Consider the following 8,589-nt stretch of genomic DNA (forward strand, 5'->3'; position numbering starts at 1 on the left):
CTTTATGATCTTTGCTTTTAACATACCCATTTTAAGTGAAAAGGGATGTGGTTCCAGCTTTCTTGAGTTTACTTACCTTTGAACTAATTTCATGAAAACTTCTGTGTACACACTGATCATTCCCTCCTCATCCTCACCTTCATGTCTAATCTTTATATGTATTCAGTTTATCCTTAGGAGGATCTCAGTGACATTAAGCTGCATGATCTTCCTGCAATCTATTCTATAGTTTTAGTCCTATCAATTTAGTTATCTCTCAAAAGCACCCAGTTCATAAATTCTTCCACCCATTCTGTCATCTGAGAGGCTGACAGAAAGTCTTATTGAGTCTTACTTCTTCACTGGTTATATAAAGCTCTTAACAAAAGTGGTTTCTCTCATGCCATCTGCCTCATCCCTTGCCATTCATCTGGTTCCCCAGCCATGTGGCCCTTTTATAAGCATGTTGTCCAGTTTCAGACCTTGGGAAGCACTATTAATTCCAGCTGAGTCAATTGGAAGTATTTCTACACCAATATCTCATGAATCAGATTCAAAATTATCTCTTCTCTGAAGCAATTTCTAACTTTTCATAAGCCAGTTACCTCATCTCTGACTAAACTATGTCTCTGTTTATACATGAAGCAGAAAACATATTTTTTGATTAATGCATGTGTGTGTGTGTGTGTGTGTATCTGTGTGCACTCTTTCTGCACCTTCTTTGGGACTGGGTCTCTAGTCAGCAAGGAAAGTCTGTCTAGTGGGCCAGCAAAGTTTAGAATCTCCTATCTAGTTCACACTGTCATAAGTGCACTAGTATCTTAGAAACATGAGCCTCTTTGAATCAGGCTTTGAATGGGCAATAGGGAGGATTGAGCTTGAGTCAGTAGGCTTTTCAAGAAAATGCCTTTAATACTGACCCAGCTCCCTGGTCCCCATAAAACTGTTTTTAACTAATTATCTCATTGCTTCTCTTCCTTGCTGGACAGTGAGTTCTGTAGGTGTGTATCCATATCTTCCCTTTGTGCTGGGCACAATGCTGGTACATCAGATACATCATAATACATTCAGCAAATAAATAGTCTTACTTAAAATGTGGATCATTTTTCCTTGATTACAAGCATTCACTCCAGAAATATGCTCACCCCTTGACCTTGAAAAGGTATTTTATTAAAGTAGCAGACAGTTGAGAAATATAGAAAGTGAGGAACATCTGCATTTTGATGCATGTACATCTGTAGTAAATAGTCATTTATAATGATCAAGAAGAAAAGGATTAGAAAGAGTTTGTATTTGAAGACAGATGATAAAAATAACCTAGATTATGAGGCTGCCATTTTAATTTTATCTCAGTTCTGGCAAATATTTCTCTTTAAAAAAGACTTGCCCTCCTAAAGAGAGCTGATAAGCTCTCCAAGCAGGTCTCCCTGCTCCTTCCATTTCTAAGCCTTTGATTTGAGTTCTTAGGAAATGCAAAATGATAAGAATAATGCTCCATGATATTTGTGAGGTTTTGGAAATACTCTTTTCATCTAGTTTTCATTTAATACACTTAATATGCATTAGCATTCCAGTACTCCACTCCATTTTATTTCAAAAATGCAAGTATTTCACTTCTATGAACATTTATTGAGTGCCCACTATATCTCAGGCCTCGTATTGTGCGTTGGCAATTCTGCAGTTCTATGGCTAAGCCAGAAATTTTAAGAAATAAGATTTTAGTAATGATCACAGTAAAGGAAGCATACTTAATACAAGGGGAGAGGGGAGGCTAGATTGACTTTTGGGAATGTGATTGATGGAGTTCAATTCCAGTAGTGGTGGCTTCTGAGCTGGGCTTTGAAGGATGAATAAGAGTTCCCATTATGTGGGAAAAGAAGGAAATGGAAACATTTTGATGGCTTTATAAAATAATACTGCAGTTGATTTCAATCCAGTTCAGGCTATGACATTACAAAGGAGGGAGAAAGGCCAGATAGAAGACATGAAGTGCTTCATTGTCTTTGTGGCTGCAGGAAGAATAGTGTGTAACGGCTGCTTTGATGTGAGTGAATTATTCATCACTGAGAAGTCAGGAAGCTGACATAAGTCTTTTGTTAAAGCTACTGAGGGTATTGGTGTCCCCTGGAAAGCAGAGTTTTATTCTCCTTCTGCCTTACACCAGGGTCATTTGCTTAGGTGGGAAGGTCTGCATGTCTGGCCTTCCTATCCTGTCATTTTCTCTACTCTTGTTTTACAAGGAAACTATTTGTCCCTGGACACACACACACACACACACACACACACACACACACACACACACACACCACTGCCCTACTCTTCAGACTGCTTGCTTCATTAAAAGCCCAGTGTCTAGCCAGATGGAAAGACACGGCAACCTAGTCCATTAATGTTCTTACTCTGAGACAGTCAGCCTGACCTGGGAGCAGCTAGAGCTAACAGCATGTCTCATTAAAGCAGTTTTCCTCATACCTTTTCCCTACCATTTAACATTCTCCTGAGCATCCTATGGATGTGGGCTGGGAGTCAGCTGCCTCTGCCCAGTGGTAGCAGCGCAGGTGATGGAACTGCACTGTGTTCTGGCTGCTCCCATCCTCCCTCATGATTCAGCAGTGGTCAAGAGTGTCATGTTGCACATGGTGAATGAAGGACAACTTAGCATGCTACTTAAATTTCTTCAAATAGATGACCACAAACTACTCTTATTACTGTTCTTAGCTTAAAAATGGAAGGGAGAGAAAGGAAGGGCAATGCACATTATTATTATACTGTGTTCAAAGTTCAGAAATACTATTTGGCAAAATCAGATTCAATGTGTGTGACCTTCCTTTTTCTTTCTTTTTTTCAGTTATTTATTTGAGAGAGAGAAGGAAAGAGAAAGAAGCAGATACAGAATGGGCACTTCAGGGCCTCCAGCCAGTGCAAACGAAGTCCAGAAGCATATGCTCCCTTATGCATCTGGCTTATTGGGTCCTGGGGAGTTGAACCTGGGTCCTATGGCTTTTCAGGCAAATGCCTTAAACACTAAGCCATCTCTCCAGCCTGACCTTTCTTACTACAGTGTTAGCTTTGGCTTAAATCCAAAATGATTTCCCAAAAGTTCATGTGTTGAGGCTTGGTCCCCAATGTAATAGTGTCTAGAGATGAAGTCTTTGGGAATTCCAAAATTACTAAGGTTCTAGTTTCACAAATAGATCCATTGATAAACTCAGAGCTTAATAGGTTTAGGGTAAGGAACTTTCCTTCATGCATAAGGTTTACTTAATGTTTTTATGTATTGAATTGTGTAATGTTCAAGTCGGGGGAAGTACAGCTTTTTCCTCAAGCAGTCATCTTTTGTTTGTAGCAAAGAATTGAAGTTCTTTCTCCTGCTGCCCAGCCACCAGGAACCCTTTTGTTCCACTACACACAACTTATATTTTTTAACCTTAGAACTTTCCTGTGCTATAGTATCATTCTCGTGTTACTAATGAGTAAAAAAGATAGGAAAGTGTAGGAAGATAACTTTTGCAAGATCATTGACCTAGCCATATATTCTGAGAATAAAGATGAACTGACAATTACTTCCATTTGGGTGGAGAACTATGGAGTTCTGGCCTAGAGTGAATTTTGCAGAAAAATGGAATGTGCAATGGAGGCTAATAGAACCAATCTTTCAGTAAAAACAAGGAAAGTGCCAGGCATGGTGGAACACACCTTTAATCCCAGAACTCGGGAGGCAGAGGTAGGAGGATTGTGCAGAGTTTGAGGCCACACTGAGACTACACAGTTAATTTCAGGGCAGCCTCGACCAGAGTGAGACCCTATCTTAGAAAGCCAATAAATAAATAAACAAATAAATAAATAAAAAGAAGAAAGTAGCTACTGAAAGCAGCTATTGGTCAGTGAAGCTATCTCTAGACTTGCTGCAAATTCTTGAACATATTTGAATTAACACTGAGTATTGCTAGTGGCTTCATTTAAACCTTTTTTATTTTTATTTTTCATTAAAATTAGTTCACATAAAATTTCTACATAGCTTATTGCATATTGTTCAAGTCAAGTAAACATATTGATCTTTTCAAATATTAATCATTTGTTTTTAGCAAATATAGTAAAAATTCTTTGTCCTAGCTGTTTTTGAAAATTATAATACAACATCATTATCTATATTCACCCAATTGCACAGTTGGACCTCAACACTCTTCCCACCTATCCAGGTGAACTTAGCACACATTGACCAATCTCTTCCCAGCCCTTCCTTCTTCCTAATCTTCCCATTCTCTGGAAACAATTATTTTACTCACCTCCTATGAGATAAACTCTAGATTCTGCATGTGAATAACATCATGTGGTAGTTTTGGTACTTTGCCTGGTTTGTTATATTCAATGTCCTATCCATCCAGGTGGTTGTGAATGACATGACTCCATCCTGTTCATGGCTTCGTAGTATTCCATCACATTTGTGTATCACATTCTCTATGTAGCTATTCATCAATCGATGAACACTTAAGATGATTCTATATCTTGACTACTGATGTGGATTCTGTTTACATAGCCTGATATGTCTCAGTTCCATCATGCAATGCATGTGTATATGGATATCTATCTGATATGATTATGGTGATTGTTAACATGATAAATCAGGAACCAGTCTCAACCTAGTCTGTCTGGGATAGAGTAAATTTTCAATGAATATCAGTGTTGTGGTAGTTTGAATGTGTATATCCACCGTTCTTAGACAAAGAACAGTGGAGGTTCTGTCTGTAACCTACTGGTTTCCTGTCCTAGGGAATCTGGTTTGGTACTCAGAGCCCCACTGAGCCTGTCTCATGTCCAATCCATGAGCAGCTGGTTACCTACTTGTGCAATATTGGCACACAACTGATGTCCTGTGGCTTCAGACTATGGTTTCTTTAGCAATAGGGGCTTACCTTTTAGCTCTTATGGGTAACCAAGTGTTTTGGCAATAGCCTTTTTTATTTTGGAGACCTTGTATCTCTCTGACCAACAGTGCCCTGTGGTGGGGAGCCCAGTTTTGGCCCTGGGGATCACCAGCCAGAGCCTATGCTTTAGGGTTATGCTTTTTCTACCTTTCATAGAGCTCTTCGGTTTGGGTCTCCCTCCCTCTTGTTGATGGTCATGACTTGTAGAATGGTACTCAGGAGGAAGGTTTCTATGGAATTGATTGATAAAGCTGGTAACTTGGATCTCTTGCAGCCTTGCTGAAGGAGGCATTGGTGGAGGAGGATTCTGGGATCTAGCCTGTTTCAGTCAGGTTTACATGTAGAAATCACCCAACCAAGAGCAGCTTGTGGGAAAAGGAGGTTTATTTTGGCTTATGGGCTAGAGTGCAAGCTCCATGATGGCAGGGGAAAATGATGGCATGAGTAGAGGGTGGACATCACCCCCTAGCTCACATAAGATGGACTACAGCAACAAAAGAGAATGCCAAACACTGGCATGAGGAAATTGACTATAATACCCATAATCCTGCCCCTCCAGAATACACTGACTCCAGGAGGCATCAATGTCCAATTGGTATCAGCTGGGAAACCTAGAATCCAGAACACCTAAGTTTATGGGGGACACCTGAATCAAACCACCACACAGCCCTAAGGTATGTTTGGGTCAGATTCGACTTCTTGCTCAAAGGTATGAGGAAAGATTATGAGCTGTCCCTGAGCTCCTGCTCTTTGCTAAGGTTTGTTCATCCCAGCAATGTGAAACTGACCACAAGTGTCTATGGTGAGCTTCACTATGCATTATTTTGTGAAATTCTGGTAGCTCTACTAAATTTTTTTGCTGTTTTATTTTCAAATGAGGAGCAATAATTGACCCCTTCAAGAATACTCTCTGGTCTGTAGGACCACCTTAGTCAAAGAGATGGCACTTTCTGGGGAAACCCAGACACAATGATTTATCACTGCTAAGAGACAAAGGCTTGGCCCAGTATTCTCAATTCAGAGTAACTGAATTCTAGAACTCTCTTTTGGGTAAGCCAAAATTTGGCATTGTGCCTGTGTTGCAGCTTTTTTTTTTTTTTTTTCCTTTGCCAAATCTCTTTCTACTCTCCTTTTTTCCACAGGTGTTGGTTCTAAGGGTACCTTTGATGAACATCTTACAGTCTACTTCACAATTGTCTTTGACATTTATATGGAGAATATCAGATGAAGGAAGTGAGGTTCTCCCAAATGAAAATCCTGTGGGGACCTATCTGACTCTGGCCTCTTCTCTGAGAGAAAGCATGTCTCCATTATAACTCAGAAGAGCAGTTTGGTCTGAGATTCTCTTGGGCAGCTTTGATTTTGCAACGTTTCCACACAGACTCTGCATTTTCTACCATTCAGGACCTTGGAGTCCAGTAGAAGGGCTTTATCACCATCAGCATTCCATACTGCTTCCAAGAGCTGTCAGCCAGAAATGGTCAGGTAAGCGATGGAGCTTTAAAAGGTTAATTACCATTAATCATTATAAGAAGGTGGCTTATTATCAATTCATAAATTCAGAATAAATTTATTTTGCTGACAAGCAAAATGTCCCAGTTGCCCTGTGGACCTGGTTTCCATATTTTTTTAAAAAAAATAGATGATTTTCTTTTCCTATATTATGATCTTTGTATAACCACTGTCTTTTCCAACATACCATGTGGATAAATGCTTTAAAAACTCATGAAGTTGGTTAAATTATTCCATACTTATTAAAAGCCTTTAGGATTACATGTATGCAAGTCTCTCCACATACCAGATACTCTGTCATATGTCTATAGAGACTCATGTGAGATGTTACTAACACTTTTGTCATGTGTTCTATAGGTAAGCGTTAGATGCATCTTATAAAATTTCCCCATAACTCTTCTTGGATGATATTTTTGTGAGCACTATGCTCAGACTTTCAAGGTTGCAACCTGCCACTCTCAGGTGAACAAGGAACTTGGTTGCAATTTAAGGTCTATTGAAACCACCCCTATCCTACTAGAATTTATCTGTTGGTAGCTTATACTTTTCTGAAGAGAAATTTGAGGTAAACTAAAGCTTGCAGAAATATTAAAAATCTTCAGAATGACCTAGACCCACCGGTTTTTACTTTCCATTTTATGGTGTGTGCTAGACATACTGCAATGTTTAAGCTTATGCATCAAGTTGACTGGGCCTAGAAATTTGGTTAAATAATATTTTGGGTATTTCTGTGAAGATACCTTTAGATGAGATCAACATATATATGAAAATTTTTCATAAAGAGAATTGACTTCCATAGACCTAACTAGACTTTAATAGACTTTACTAAGCTTCATCTGCTCAATGTAGAGCCTACACAGAGTAAAAATGTCCCACTCTCTACTACATAAGACAGAATTCTGCCTGTCTGACAGCCTACATCTTGTGGCATGGGATTTTCCCTTCTGTTTTCAAACTCAAACATAAACAGATAGGTTTCCTTCTATGGGAACTTGATAGTTTTCAATAAAAACTGTCATCAGCTCTCTGACCTTTGCATTTGCACTAGACTCAAGGTGCTATCTTTCTTGGCTCTATAGCTTATTGACTTAATCTATAAATATTAGAGCTTGCCCACATCTATAGTGGCACCAAAGACATTCTTTATAATAAATACCTTTTGATATATGTATATATCCTAAGGGATCCATTTCCTAAAAGAACTGATAAATATGCTATTTATATAGCTGGATAGTGTACTGACATAGGATAAAGAGATTTATAACCAGCTCTTTCCACTATCCATTCCAAAATTCCCTTACTCCAATAATTGCTTTAATTGGTTATGGTGTTTTAGATAGCGGAGTGACTCAAACCTTCATTTGTGATAGAGATCCATCAGATCAAGACTATCCAATAAAAGTCTGGATCAGACTGTGATCTCCCATTGATCCTAAACATAGGGTAAGGTAGACTTCAGAAGCCCTAAAAGATCTCTTGCAGTGTCATCTAGGGCATAACATGGATACCTCTATTGTAGCTTCCCAGGTGTAAAGGGTAACTCCTTAGACCTCATCTTATCATCTCAGGTAATGTTTTCCTCCTTTTTGTTTGTAAGAGGACTGGGTATTATCTCTCTACATATAATGAACTCTTCCAATGTCTTCCCAGTCTTTCTCTTATATGATGAGAATGTTGGTGGTTGGGTAAACCCTTGAGACTATTCTCCCTGTTAAAACCTTAATGAGACATGACTGATCATCATGACTGGCATTCTTATGTACTTATAACTGGAGTACTTTTTCACATTATCTGCACAAAATTTACATGGAACATAAGATTACATCTCTGCTCTTTCTTCTACTTGTTCTTCTCACAGATAAAAAGTGGTTGTCTTAGTGTTCACCATCTGCAGATGTCATAATGAAGTGAATCCATGTCAGTTCTGCTTCTGTTGTATCTTCTCTGGTTCTACAGTACCACTAGCATTGAACTGTTTCACTACAGATGCCTATTGATGATAAAGGCACAAACACTCATATGCCTGGAAGAGATTATAAGATATCAAAGCATCCAAAAGTATTAATTAAAACAATGGGGCTGGAGGGATGGCTTAGCAGTTAAGGCATTTGCCTGCAAAGCCAAAGGACTCAGGTTCATTCCCCCAGGACCCATGTAAGCAAGATGCACAGGG

The sequence above is a fragment of the Jaculus jaculus genome, chromosome 1 (assembly GCF_020740685.1).
Source record: "Jaculus jaculus isolate mJacJac1 chromosome 1, mJacJac1.mat.Y.cur, whole genome shotgun sequence".
In the NCBI taxonomy this organism is placed as follows: domain Eukaryota; kingdom Metazoa; phylum Chordata; class Mammalia; order Rodentia; family Dipodidae; genus Jaculus; species Jaculus jaculus.